Genomic DNA, 15,852 nt, shown 5'->3' on the forward strand with positions numbered 1-15,852 from the left:
TGTTCCTGGGACAAAAGTAAGGCACTGAAAAGATCTTTCAAAGACTTCTTTTTTCCCCTTGGTATTTTACTCAAATATACATAGATATATAGATACCATTCACTCAGTAGAAACCAAAGTTAATTCTTCAAAGTCAAGTACAAGAGACAGAAAGAAAGAAGAGAGAGAGAGAGAAAAGAATCTCATTTGTCTGTCAAGGACGCTTTATAGTAATCTGTAGGCTATAGAAATACCTACAAAGGGGGCTGGGAATGTGGCCCAGTGGTAGCGCTCTAGCATGCACGGATTCGATTCTCTGGAACCACAAACACAGAAAAAACCGGAAGTGGTGCTGTGGCTCAAGTAGCAGAGTGCTAGCCTTGAGCAAAAAGTATCTAAGGACAATGCCCAGGCCCTGAGTTCAAGCCCCAGGACTGGCAAAACAACAACAACAACAAAAACCTACAGAGGTTCTTAGTAGGGTTTTACCTTACTAATGTCTGAATGTCTAGGAACAGTGGGCCGTTTTAAGCATGAATGACATTGCAGGTTATTGGGCTTATGTGAAAAACTCCACGGTGTAGTTTTAGCAACAGCATGTGTGAAATGACTTTTTATTTTTTTAGAGCTGTTACATTGCCTTTTGCTACCCGAACCCAGCTGCCTCTCCAAAAACAAACGCAACATTCACGATTCAATATCCAAATGGAGCGATTTAAAATAGGGATCTTAGGCCAGACACTGAAGCGCGCTCACATCTGTAATCCGAACTAGCTACTCAAAAGGCTTAGATCTGAGGATCATGGTTCAAAGCCAGCCCGAGCAAGTAAATCCATGGGCGTCTTATCTCCAATTACCCAGAAAAAAAAAAAATCCAAAACTGGCTCAAATGGTAGAGCACTAGCCTTGAATAAAAAAAAAAAAAAAAAAGCCCAGGGGCAGCTCCCAAGCCCTGAGTTCAAGTACCAGGATCAGCACAAATAAAGAAGAAGAAAAAAAAGATTAGGGGCTTGGAGTTTGGCCTAGTGGTTGAGTGCTTATGTAGCGTGCACAAAGACCTGGGTTCGATTCCTCGGCACCACATACATAGAAAAAGCTGGAAGTAGTGCTATGGCTCGAGGGATAGAGCTCTAGCCTTGAGAAAGCCGAGGGACAGTGCTCAGGCCCTGAGTTAAAAACCCAGGACTGGCCAAAAAAAACAAGTGAAATAAAAGATTTTCGAAAAGCTGTTTGACAAGGTCTGGGGTCTTTGAATGCAGAAGCCCACCACCGTCCCCCCCGTCCCTGAATAGCCACGCTCCAGACCTCTGTAAGGAGGAATCGTTCCTTAATGAAGACAGGCCAGATGGCTAACTGCGAGGCCATCAGGAGTTGACATGGCGACACAAACCGGAACCGGAAGTCGAACGGCCGGAAACCGGAAGTGCCCTCCGCCTGGCTCTCTCCCCACCCCGGAGCCCCCTATAGGTCTCACGGGGAATTGTTGTCAACGAGGAAACAGGATTTTTTTTCCCCCTTCTCACCTTCAGCATCACAGAACAGCGTCCAAAGGGGTAAGTGGCTCGAGACAGTGACACAGAGCTGTTTTCTTTGTACATGGCTTGTGTATCCCTTCTCCCCGCCACGCGTCAATGCTCAGAGCGCCAAGAAATCTAGGGCTTCGCTCCACCTTTTGGTCTTTACTCATTTCCGACTGCACTTAAAAACTTAGCCAAAGGGGGCCGGGAGCGGGGCCTAGTGGTAGAGTGCTTGCCGAGCTTGCACGAAGCCCTGGGTTCCATTCTTCGGTACCGCATGCGCAGAAGAAGCCGGAAGTGGAGCTGTGTGTGGCTAACAAACCTTAGGCAAAAGAAGCTCAGGGACGGTGCCTAAGGCCGTGAGAAAACTTAGCCAAAGGTACTAAACCATGTAGACACCCTACGTTTATTGTTCCCAGTTCACAGGCTCCGTGTTCTGTCAGCTCCCCATCCTCACATTCTCAGTGGGTCTTTATTGTTGGAATGAAAAAAAAAAAAATTTGAAGGGTAAGAATGATTCAAAGATAACAAGATGATTTGGAGGGTGGGGAGAGGGAAATGGGGACAAAAAACATGAGAAAGAGTATCAATGTGTGAGAAGTAATGCACCTACTACCTGGGGAATGTAACTGTAACCCCTCTATACATTACCCCAACAATAAAAATAAAATAAAATAAAAATGAAGGGGAGGGAAGCAGTGATTCAAAGATAATTACTTTGGCTACAAAATCCAATCTTCAAAAAACACATTTTTTAGCCAGGTGCCAGTGCCTGTAAACCTAGATACTCAGGAGGCTGAGATCTAAGGATTGCAGTTCAAGGCCAACTTGGGCAGGAAAAAGTAGGAGATTCTTATCTCCAATGAACCATCAGAAAACTAGAAGTGGAGCTGTGGCTCAAAGTGGTAGAGCAGTAACCTTAAGCAAAAGAGCTCAGGGACAGCACTCAGGCCCCTGAGTTCAAGCCCTACAACTGACTAAAAAAAAAAAACACTATATTTTTCCAATATCTCTTTATTTTATAGGACCCCTCTCTCTCTCTCTCTCTCTCTCTCTCTCTCTCTCTCTCTCTCTCTCTCTCTCTCTCTCTCTGTATATATATATATATATATATATATATATATATATATATATATATCCATAAAGCTGAACTGAGTGGCTGGGAATGTAGTTTAGTGGTGCATTGTTTGCCTAGCATGCATAAAGCTCTAGGTTCAATCCCTCAGTATCACATAGAACAGAAAAAACCTGAAGTGGCACTATGGCGCAAGTGGCAGAGTGCTAGCCTTGAGCAAAAAAAACCTCACAGACAGTGCCCAGGCTTTGGAGAAACAAATAAACAAATATATTGAGATCCAAGTAATGGTAAAGGAATCTATTTTGCTTAGCAAACATTACAAAGGTTTTTTTGTTTGTTTTTTTAACAGGGCCCTGCTATGTAGCCTAGGTTATTTGAAATTTGCTAAATAGCCCACACTGGCCTCAAAATTGTGTTTCTCTTGGCTGAGTCTCCTGAATGATGGGATTCTAGGTGTTTACCACTGTGCCTAGCATGAAATAGACATTCTCCATTATAACCTGAGATGGAATATTTTTAGTGATATTAAGTGTCCTCCTGTTGTCACATAGGTTCTAAACAAAACCTCTAACAAAATGGCATGTGAGCTGAGCGATGCTTTATTCATCCTTCTGTTGCATTGAACATATAAGTTGCTGGTGCTAACGATACAGAACTGATGGAGGAAAGGCAGCCTCTGACTCTCAGAGTTCATAAAGCCCTGTATGGGAAGAACGTTTGAGAACAGATCATTGCAGTGCCATGTATAAGTACCTTTCTATTTCCTTGATCTTTTAAATAAACAAATACCTCTGGCTCTCCTTTTTCTTTTCAGTCTGTCATGGGGCTGCAACTCTGGGACTGGGCACTGTCCCTGAGCTCTTCAACTCAAAGTTAGTGGTCTACCACTTGATCCACAGCACCACTTCCAGTTTCTTGGAAGGTAAAAGTTCACAGACTTTCATACCCAGGCTGGCTTTGAACTGAAATCCTCCTGAGTAGCTAGGATTATAGGCATGAGCTACCAGCACCTGACTTGTGGAGAAACCATCTGTACCTTCAGAAATACAAGGAGAGGAAGGAAGCAAGGCTTTGATACTTCACACACCCACCTGCAAGATGGAGGTAGACTGAAGCGGATGCTCATACAAACTGGTTTGATTCCTCCCACTTTCCTGCCCTCAAATAATGTGGATGTAACTCCTCTAGCCCTTGCAATGAACTTAGTCTTGGAGCAAAGGTCAGTAAGACTTTCCTAGAAGTTGGTGTGCTGGTGGACTATAGAAAATTCTGGTTCCCATTGTCCCTGGGACATTTACCTTGCCTCTGTTGCCACGTTTAACTTGGACAATCTAATGCCTAAGTTTAATATTTCTTAATTGTGTGTGTGTGTGTGTGCGCGCGCGCGCGCATGCACATGTGGGTGCCAGTTCTGGGGCTTGAATTCAGGGCCTGAGCACTAGGCTAGTGCTTTACCACTTGAGCCACACTCCCACTTCAATCTTTTCAGTGGTTCTTTGAAAAGAAGAGACTTTCCTGCCCAGGCGACTTTGACTGGAGATCCTCAGGTCTCAGCCTCCTGAGTAGGATTACAGGCATGAGCCATCAGCACCTGGCATTCTTATTTTTAACACTTAAGTTTTTAACATGTGGACTTTATTAGGGAAGATGATGATTATACTAGGACTAAACAGAGCTAGGCTTTGAGATACAGCTTCCTGCAAAATGCGAACAGTCACAGGTAGAATGAGAGTATGTAGATGCCTTGATGTGTTACTGAATTCCAAAGTATGCTGGACCTGGGAATAAACAGGCAACACTGATTCTGAAAAACATACTCCCTCAGTGGAGTATGTTTCCTTTGTGGGAAAAATAAACACACACACACACACACACACACACACACACACAGGCAAGCAAGCCAATCTTTTTTTTATAGGATTTTATTACCTCCATTAGGAAGCATCTAATCTCAGCTCCACTTAAATGACTTTTGTGTTCTGTTTAAATAAGATACTCTAATCAACTTCCTGCTCAAAATAGAACCAATACCATACTTAAGTTAATCTATGTAATGGCACAAAAAAAGGCCTGACTCATTAGTTGGTAGTCCATAGAAGAACCAATAAAAAAGAAGTTAGAAGGTATTGTTAGGGGAGGAAAATGGAAAGGCAGTGAGAGCACTGAAAGAATGTCCAGACGTACAATGAAAAGTAAACAGAATTAATGTTGAGAATATCAAGAGGAAAAAACCCTAAATAATCAAATGAATGGCAGAATGACGAAGCCAGGCCTTTCTGAGATGAAAGCAGGCAGGACATGATTGCCAACACATCAGGACCGCCAGGAAAGGCATTTATTGAATCCAGAAGGGCCTGCATTACCCAGCATCTCATTTTTCATATCCTTAATGAAAACATTCTCTGCCCTGTAGTTTGCAAAGGAAATGAATAGGGAATGGCATCTTAATCAGGATTTATACTCAAAAGTCAATATCCAGAGAAATAGCTAGAGCATGTTAAACCTGGTCATGTCTTTTTTGTTTTCTTTTTCTTTCTTCTTTTTTTTTTCCATGCCAATCCTAGGGCTTAAAACATGAAGCCTAGGCATTCTCCCTGAGCTTTTGTTCTCAAGACTAGTGCACTATCTCTTGGGCCACTACTCTGGCTTTTAGGGAGTTAATTGGAGATAAGAGTCTCACAGGCTTTCCTACCTGGGCTGGCTTCAAATCTCAGATCCTCAGATCTCAGCCTTCTGAGTAGCTAAGATGACAGGTATGAGCCACTGGTGACAGATACAAGCCTCTTAAAACAATACTCTAAATATGCTCGGGCTGGGACTGTGGCTTAGTGGTAGAGTGTTTACCTAGCATGCATGAAGCATGCATGAACCCTAGGTTCAATTCTTTAATATCAGCTCAAGTGGTAGAGTGCTAGCCTGAGCAAAACAAACTCAGGGACACTTCCCAGGCTGGCAATAAATTATATACATATATATATATATTCTCATCCCTTTTATTGGGATGGGGTCGGTCGTGGACTTGAACTCTAGGTCTCGGCACTGTCCCTGAGCTCTTCACCTCAAGGCTACCCTACCACTTGGCCTGGGCATTGTCCCTGAGCTCTTTAGCTTAAGGCTACCACCCTACCCCTTGAGCCACAGCACCACTTCTGGTTTTCTAGAGATTAATTGGAGATAAGAGTCTCATGGACTTTTTAGTGCCCTGGCTGGCTTTGAACCATGATCCTCAATCTCAGCCTCCTGAGTAGATAGGATTATAGGCATGAGCCACCATGCCCGGCTTTTCCTCCTTTTGTCTGTGTATAAAACCCTGAGCCTCTAATCACTGAGTCTGAAAGACTACCTGTGTCCATTCAGACCTCCTCTTATCCTGCTCCCTAGCCTTGCTGTAAGAGTGACACATCTGAGCTATAGTTCAGGAATCCTGTGTGACAGCAGAGCTTACCTGGGAATGGAAGGTAAATGCTAAAGATTAGAAAAGTGAAGAAGCCAGCCTGGAAGAAGTGCACTAGACCAGGGGCAACAGTAAAGGCCCAAACAAGGTCAGTGATCCTGGGGAATTCACAAGACAAAGGGCTGTGAGGACAGATGAGGAACTTGTACCCAGAATCCTAGACACTTGAGAGGTGGAGGTAGGAGAATCATAAATCAAGGCCAGCCCCTGGCCAAAAAAAAAAATACCAGCTTCGCTCCCAGGTTCTCCTTCTTCATTGACCATTACCTTCCCCTCCAGTGGCTGTTCTTCTCCTAAACATGAGAAAGATGGATCTCCCTGTCTTCCAGAAAAGCATCCTGCTTTGTGTTGATGGCTTACACCTGTTATCTTAGCTACTCAGGAGATTGAGATCTGAGGATTGCGATTGAAAGCCAGCCTGAACAGGAAAGTTTTGTCAGATTCTTGTCACCAATTAACCACCAAAATAAAAGCTGGATTGGTTTGAAAAATATTCTTCATTATTACTACTATGTTTTGAATATACTTAATGTCCAAGAACAACATCCAATGCTGAAACATATCAAAACATAGATAGATGATGGGTGCATGGATGGATAGACAAATGGAAAGATAGATAGAAAAATATCCATGAGACGTTCATCTCCAATTAACTGCCACAGAGCCAGAAGTAAAGCTGTGGTACCAATGGTAGAGTACCATCAATAAAGTGACAGCCTTGAACAAAAAAAAGCGATATACAGAGTCAATAAAAAGAAGATTGCAGGGAGGACGAGAAGAAAGGGACTTACTATAAAAACTTGAAAAGTGGCCACGAGCATTGCCTACTGGTAGCTTGCTTGCCTAGCATATATGAAGCCCTAGGTTTGATTCCTCAGTGCCATATACACAGAAAAAGCCAGAAATGGTGTTGTGGCTCAAGTGGTAGAGCATTAGCCTTGAGAAAGCCCAAGGACAGTGCCTAGGCCCGGAGTTCAAGCCCCAGGACTGACAAAAAAAAAAAACTTGGAAAGTATAAGAACAAAGGAAGAGAAAGTTTGCATGTCTTTCTCATAATCTCAAACCATATTGGTCTGTACCTAGTGTTGTTTTAATCCCCAGCAAGCCTACTGTATGTATTGTAGTCTGCTCTTTTCCCTGAATATTCTACACCAAGCAGCCATCTGTACCCTGAACAAACATGACTCTATGCAAACATGATTTGAATTATGGCATAGGGAGCCCATCCCTTATTATGATCCGCCATTATATGGGTGTAGCTTGACTAATAATTCGTAGAAACTTAGATGTTGCACTTCTCAGCCTTTAGCAAATATGTCCCAAAGGTTAGTTGTCACAGGTTAGTTATCAGGAAAAAAGTCAACAGAGTTCATTCCCTTGTCAAAGAATAAAATTTTCAAAAATACCCATTTAGGGGCTGGGAATGTGGCTTAGTGATAAGAGTACTTGCCTAATATGCATGAAGCCCTGGGTTCAATTCCTCAGTACCACATAAGCAGAAAAAGCCAGAAATGGCACTGTTGCTCAAGTGGTAGAGTGCTAGAATATCAAACTAGGGATTAGAGAGTGGCTCAGTGATAGAAAATACACAAAGCATTTCTGAGCTCTGGGTTCCATCCCCAATATCAGCAAGAAAACAAAAATACTTTGAAAAAAGCACTGTAGCATGACAAGTAAGAAGGGGGCCAGGAGTTTGGCCTAGCGGTAGAATGCTTGCCTAGCATGCATGAACACCCAGGTTCAATTCCTAGGTACCACATTCATAGAAAAAGCTGGAAGTGGTGCTGTGGCTCAAGTGGCAGAGCTCTCGCCTTGAGAAAGCCCAAAGACAGTGCTCAGGCCCTGAGTCCACGCCCCAGGACTGGCAAAAAAAAAAAAAAAGAATAAGAAGAGGATTAGATAAACTTTGACAGAGCTGATAAACTTTGACAGATTGAGAGTCCTCATTGAACTAAGTAATATAACCTCTTTATGGCACTGATTTGAAATGTCTCCAAATTAGAAAGCCAACTCCCAGGTAACTGCTGAGTTCAAAGTCTCATGAAGTCTGAGTTTAAGTGATAGAAACACTTGGGTTTATATTATCATGAAGTTTTAATAGTTCATCAGTGAAAGCAATTAAGTTCATACACGTTTACTTACCTGGTATGAAATGAAAAGTAGTATGCCTTTACTCATTCCTAGGCAATCATATGTTTTCATTCTTGTGTTTAAGGCATCCTAAATGAGAAGGTAATATTGGGGCTTTTCTATGAATTAACAGCCAGAGCTGGGCGCCAGTGGCTCACACCTGTAGTCCTAGCAACTTAGGAAGCTGATATCTGAGGGCCACATTTTAAAATCAGCCCAGACAGGAAAGTCCATGATACTCTCATCTCCAGTTAATCACCGAGAAGCCAGAAGTAGAGCCAAGCTCAAAGACAGCACCCAAGTCCTGAATTCAAGCCTCAGGACCATCTCTTCTGCATACGCGTGCACACCATAATGAAAAATCTTTATGTCTAGCACCCGTTTTTTCCTCTAGCATCCATTATTCACATTGTGCTTGACATAAGCCACTTTCATTAGTTTTTTTATGTTCCTTCTAAAACTTCTTAAAGTGGACATATAGGGATACGTCAGTATACATTCTTATGACTCTAACTTCTGAGCAATATAATCATATGTTCTAGTATACTTTGATGCTTGTTGATCCAACCGGAGGTTTGACATAGGTTTTACTTGACAATAGATCTTTCTTGGAGATCTTTCGCATGAATATTGCCTTCTACAACAGTGTTGTTTTGCATTGTATCTATTTTTCCTACTTAGCCTTCTACTAAAGGACTTGTTCCTAATCCTCCACTATTCCAAAGAAAGCAATGATGAATAATTTTTCATATACATAAGTGCAGAGGAGTGCACACATATGTAGCCTTCTGTCTCCAGAAACCAATTGCTGGTTCACAGCAGAGATGCATTGGTAACTTCGACAGATAGCGTCCATATTTCTTCTACAGAATGGAATTTCACTTCCACCAGCCACGTATGTGAGAAATGCTTGCTAGTCCATACCTTTTTCAAAGGGTTCATTATTATCAAACTCAACAACTTTGCCATTCAACAGGTGAAAAATAGTATCTTGTCCGAGTATTAATTTATAGTTCCCCTTTGTATAAGATTGAACCCCACCTTTCCCGATGTTTAAAAGACCGTTTCTTGTGAATTAAGGTACTTTCTATCTGGCAAATATCATGTAACCCTTTTATTAATTACAATAAAAATATTTTTAAAAAGACCATTTCTATTTTCTTTTCTATGAACTATTTGTCCTCATTCTTTGCATATCTTTCTTTGAGGTTTTAATTCTTTTCTGGGGCTTTGAGTTCTTTCCATGTTAGGCAGCTGAGCTCTTCTCCATTACCTTGTGAGGTAAGTGGCACCTGTACTGCCCAGGTTGCCATTTGTTTTTTTTTTTTTTCTTTTTCTTATGGCATATGTTTTCTTTCCCCAAATCTGAGGATATTAGGGTTGGGTTGTCTCTCATTTGAAATAGAGTCAAATTTAGATTCTGGCATTTCAGTCATAACTAGGAAGTTCTTGCCCAGCATATAAAGGAATTCTTCTTATGTCTTCTAGTATTTGGGGGGAGGGGTGCACATGCATGCACGTGTACACACCAGTCCTAGGGCTTAAACTTAGGGCCTGGATACTATCTCTGAGCCTTTGTGTTCAAGGCTAGTGCTCTACCACCTGAGCCACAGCTCTACATCTGACTTTTTGGTACTTTGTTGGAGATAAGAGTGTCACAGACAGGCCCACAATGTGTTGAAACCAAAATCTTGAGATCTCAGCCTCCTGAATAGCATAGGCATAGCTACCACACCCAATTCATGAAGACTTTTTTTTTGCTAGTCTTGGGGCTTGAACTCTATCCCTGAACTTCTTTTGTTCAAGGTTCAAGGCTAGCCCTCTACACAGCTTTTTCTGTGTATGTGATACTGAGGTATTAAACCCAGAGTTTCGTGCATGCTAGGCAAGCACTCTACCACTAAGCCATATCGCCAACCCTCTGAAGACTTTTTGATGATTATGGCCACGTAGAGACAGAATTTTGTGTTGTACCCATTTACTTTGCTATCAAAAAAAAAAAACACTTGAATAGGAAAGTGTCACCACTCTCTAAGGGCATCCTTTGATAATTAGAAGTCTGAACAAGTGTGGGTAAATGTATGAGCTTAGTGCAAGTAGGAAGAGAACCAGCAAGAAAAAAGTAATGAATCAGTCATCTAAGTCAACAAGAGTTTCTGGGCAGACATGAGTTATGGCCTTGCTATTAATTGTCATAAGGGGCCTATAGCTGTCAGGCCTGGGGCAGGGGACGGGGGGAGGACTAGAAGCAACCCTCATGTCCTAGTGAACACAGAATCAATATAGGAATTAGAATAAATATGATGATAAACAAGACAAAAAGAACAAGGTTAAACATTGACTCTGTGTTTGTATTAATTTAATTTTATTGCCAAGGTGACGTACAGAGTGGGTACAGTTACATACCTAAGGTAATGTGTACATATTTTATTTCTTTTTTTTTTTTTTTTGCCAGTCCTGGGCTTGAGCTCAGGGCCTGAGCACTGTCCTTGGACTTTCTCAAGGCTAGAGCTCTACCACTTGAGCCTCAGCACCACTTGCGGCTTTTTTCTATGTATGTGGTACCGAGGAATCGAACCCAGCTCTTTGTGCATGCTAGGCAAACACTCTACCACTAGGCCAAACTCCTGGCCCCCATATTTTATTTCTTATTGAATGTTGTTACCCCTCCCTCATTTTTCTTTCACCTTCCTCCGCCCAAGTTGTAAAGTTTACTTTCAATGTACAAAATGGTGACAACAAAGGGTGAACCAATGCAACAGTGAGACTTACAAGACAATACTCTGGGGTTTTTGTTTTTGTTTTAAGATAAATGGATTGTCTGGGCACCTGTGGCTCACACCTGTAATCCTAACTTCTCAAGAAGGTGAGAACTGAGGATGTCAGTTCAAAGCCAGCCTAGGCAGGAAGGTCCATGAGAGCCTTATCTCCAATGAACCACCAAAAAAGCCAGAGGTGGTGCTGTGACTCAAGTGGTAGAGCACTAGCCTCAAGCACAACAGGTGAGGGATGACACCCAGATCCCGAGTTCAAGCCCTAGGACAGGCATTAAATAAATACATAAATAAATAATGTATTAGCGGAATATGAAGGTGGAAGACACACTGGGGATTTTAAGATATAGATAGAATAAGATTAGAATCCAGAACTTCCTTCTCCTCCTGCAATGTCACAGGGGAGGAGAGGTTTAGTAGGAGGGTCTCTGTCCCCAAAGCCTCAGAATTGTATTTGCCAGCCAGGCATTAGTGTCTCATACCTGTAATCTACTCAGGAGGCTGAGATCTGAGGATTGTGGTTCAAAGTCAGCCTGGGCAGGAAAGTTCTGTGAGACTCTTATCTCTGATTCATCAGCAAAACGTCAGATGAAGGTCTAGCTCAAGTTAGTGCCAGCCTTGAGTGTGTGGAGGGGGAGCCAAGTGAAAGCAGGAGGCCATGAATTCAGGCCCTAGTACCAGCACACATACATAAAAAAGGGCCAATAATTCAACTCTCAGCTTTCTAGCTGACAATAACAAAATAAATGAACTGCTTAAGAAACATACTCCTGATGTGCTACCATTTGAGAAAGCATTGTCCTTTACGTAGAGTGTGATATTTTCATTGTATCTTCAGAATGGGCAAAGTTCACAGGCCAAAACCAGTTTTTGTTTTTGTTTTTGTTTTGTTTTGTTCTTTGCAGCTCTAGGGCTTGAACTCAGGGCCTTTGTATTTGCTAGCCAGAAGACATTCTACCACTCAAGCCACCCTCCAAAACTGGTTTTGCTTTATTTTTCAATTAGGGTCTCATACGTCTATCCAGAGCCAATCTCACGCCAGGATCCTCCTACTTCTGCTCCCACACCAGTAGAATCACAGATGTATGCCACTGTAGCCTGGCTTATTGATTGAGATGACGAGAGGGTCTCTTGCTCACATTTTCTTGCCTGGGCTGGCCCCTGAACCATGATCCTCCTAATTCCCATTTCCTGAATAGCTGAGATTACTGATGGGAGCCAACACAAGCAGCCTCTGTGACCAAGCTGCTTCCGTGAGACCCTGTGAAAGAAGGAATGAGAGTTTCTCCACTGAGATCCTTATTGATAATTCAAGGAAAGTCAGGGCTCCAACACCAGATGGCCTGGCATGCACACACATGCAGACTTGCAGCCTACAGGGGTGGCCTTTGTTTAGCAGGATTTGTTCTGTTGCTGTTTGAGGGCTAATGGCCCAGGCAAGCCCAAGCTCTCTACCCGTCACTGCTTTTGTAAAACTACCACATGTGTTCACATGGTATAATGAGCCCATAAAGGCATTATGTTATTGGAGAGTCCCTTCCTTTTATCTACACTCCACATTCTGGGAATACAGGGAGCAGTGTGAGACACAGTCTCACTGTGTAGCTAGGGGGTTGGTGAGAAACTCACTATATAGCCCCAGCTGGCCTCTAACACATGACCTCCCTGCCGTAGCTTCCTGAGTCAGGTCCTTAGACTCATGTCTGAGTCGTTTGGCTTTGTTTGGGGATTTTTGTTATTTTTCATGGTAAGCAGGGAATCAAACCCAGGTCCTTGTACATATTAGGCAAGCACTGTATCATTGAGCTATTTCTTCAGCCTCATAGAGAGTTTTGAGCACTTTTTATTGCCTCGCATTGCAGAACAATGATTGTGAGCTCCCTAGCAGTAGGGATGCTGGGAAAGGTGATATCCCTTCCCCAAAGGGGGGGCCAAGGCTCTGGATAGAATGCATGGTGGGAATGGAAGAGATCCCCAGGCACCCAGTCCACCAGCAATGTGGGGCCTGTCCGTGAGCCACACTGGGCTCTGAAGCCCTCATAACTTCAAACCAGTGATGCAGAGGCTGTTGGCCCAAATCTTTCATTAGTAAGATTTGGAATCACTGGAACTTTCTGGAAATAGGTCTCTTATATGTACCTTACTGTGATTTACCAAGCTCCACAAAGACAACCCAGATTGGTAATCTGGACTCATTGTTAGAATCAGCCAGAGCCCACAGCACCCATGCCAGTTACATCCTGGTCTGAGCAGGAAAGCATTCATGACCTCTGGTGCAGTCTGGTCTGGGAATTGCTACACACTTAGCCTATAAGCCCTAATATGTGTGTGTGTGTGTGTGTGTGTGTATGTGTGTATTGAGCCTAGAGCTTGAATTCAGTGTCTAGATGCTGTCCCTTAGCTTTTTCACTCAAGGCTAATGCTCTACCACTTGAGCCAGAGCTCTACTTCAGCTTTTTACCGGTTAATTGGAGATGAGAGTCTCAAGGATTTTCCTGCCCAGGCTGGCTTTGAATTACGTTCATGAGATCTCAGCCTCATGAATAGAATTGAATTACAGAGCTTGAATTACAGGCATGAGCATATAGACATAGTATCTGTCAGGTTCAGGCAGACACTGCAAGCCTTGGACGGATCCTTGGTGAATGTAGGAGGGGGGCTGCTGTAATGATCATGTATTCAACAATACTTATTATCTATTAATACTTGACTATTCTCTATGAATTATAATATCATTTGTATTCAGAGGAGGATTCAGGATTTGAGGAATCAAGCATCACAATATAAAGAGGAAATTTTTACCACTGACAAGAATTTCCCTTTTTTGTTGTTTGTTTGTTTTCCTTGTTGGTGTAGTCCTGGGACTTGAATTCAGGGCCTCTCTCTCAAAGCTTAGTTAAAATGAACAACCCTGGCTTCTTTAGCTGTAAATGGGCTTATTCTTTTGGATAAAATGAGGGCAAAGTCTGATACATGTGCCGGTTCATCCTCATTTAAAACCTTCTCTCAAAGGAGCAACAGTACCAGGCACTTAAATTTTTAGCTCATTGTTCCATCTACTGGTAGAGCACAACAGCACTGGGCTTATTTTAGAGAAAGAACTGAGATAAGGTTAAACTGAAATGATTTCTGCTTCCTGAGTCTTGTAAAACCAGATGAATGGAGACCTTCTAATTTCTGGAACAAACACTTGTGAAAGAGAAGCCTGGAATAGTATTTGTTCTTCACACTCCCAGAAATATGAAAAGAGGTAATATGCACAAACACGATTTTCCTGGAATCATGTGTTCAGAAAGGGATTGATTCAGTGGTCACCAACATTCCAGAACCCCTAAACACAGACTCCTCAGAAGAATTAATTTAAAAAATTAGAGGGGGCTGGGAATGTGGCTTAATGGTAGAGTGCTTGTTTAGCATTCATGAGGCCCTGGGCTCAATTCCTCAGTAATAAAAAAAAAACAAAACATGGGCAGGGAGTTTGGCCTAGTGGTAGAATGCTTGCTTAGCATTCACGAAGACCAGGGTTCGATTCCTCGGTACCCCACATACATAGCAAAAAGCTCGGAAGTGGTGCTGAGGATCAACTGGTAGAGTACTAGCCTTGAGAAAGTCCAAGGACAGTGCTCAGGCCCTGAGCTCAAGCCCAGGACTGGCAAAAAACAAAACAAAACAAAAAAATAAGATTACTTTGCCCATAATCCTAGCTACTCAGCAAGCTGAGATCTTAGGATCTTGATTCAAGGCATGCCTTACCAGGAAAGTCCACGATATCCTTATCTCCAGTTAATCACTAAACCCTAGAAGTGGAGCTGTGGTTCAAGTGGCCGAGTGAGTGAAAAAGCTAAAGAGCAGTGTTCAGGCCCTGAGATCAAGCCCTAGTGCCAACACATACATGCACACAAGCACACACATGCACACACACACACACACACACACACACACACACACACACACATAGAGCTTTTCCTCTTTTTGGGGGGCAGGGAGGGATGCTGGTTCTGGGGCTTGAACTCAGAGCTTAGATACAGTCTCCTAAACTTTTTCACTCAAGGCTAGCTCTACCACTCACTCTACCACTTACTCCACAGCTCCACTTCTGCCTTTTTGGTGCTTAGTTGGAGATAGAGCCTCACAGACTTTCTTTCCCAGGCTGGCTTCAAACCACAATCCTCAGATCTCAATTTCCTGAGTAGCTTTTATTACAAACATAAACCACTGGTGCCCATCCAAAAACCTCTTCTCACCATCCTGTTTTGACCCTCACCTCCTCTCCTGGTACCTCCTCTGCCTCCTAATTGTTGCTCTCCAAAGCACTTACCTGGTATTGTTATTCCCTGGTTAATTTTCTTTTGTATTCACCTTTCACTAGACTGAAATTCTCCATGAGGGTGGAATTTGTTGTCTGTTTTATACTCTGTCATATCAAAGAAGAGCTGTGCAAGGTCAGTATTAGGATGCCACCTGCTTCTTCTACCTTCCTGCAAAGCCCAGTTGCCACATGTCTGACACTTGTTTCCTGCTGGGGGTAGGGGGAGGAGGGTTGAGCTTTTGAGGTATGTTCTAGGTCCTGGGTCCTACCTCTTGAAAAATTCCACTGTAGTTCCCATTGCTGACCACCAGGAGGCAGCAACAGTCCGTGAATCTCACAAGATTCAGGGAAGCGATCCAGTGGAGCTGAACTGCAAGGAGGCAAATCTGTGAACATCCTTGTTCCTCTCCCTTCCAAGTCTCCATTAGATCTTTGCTTTATTTAGGGCTCAATCAAGCTGAGTCATAAGTCTGAAAATATAAACAAATATAATCATTGGTGATCAAGAGCAAAATCATCAGATGCCATCCACCACTGTCTGAGACACCCGAGATAGAGATAAGCTAGTTACAATCACAGGGCTAGGAATTTAGCTCCAAACTTCTAGACCT

This window comes from Megascapheus bottae, chromosome 25 (genome assembly GCF_031878675.1).
Source record: "Megascapheus bottae isolate mThoBot1 chromosome 25, mThoBot2.hap1, whole genome shotgun sequence".
Lineage (NCBI taxonomy): Eukaryota > Metazoa > Chordata > Mammalia > Rodentia > Geomyidae > Megascapheus > Megascapheus bottae.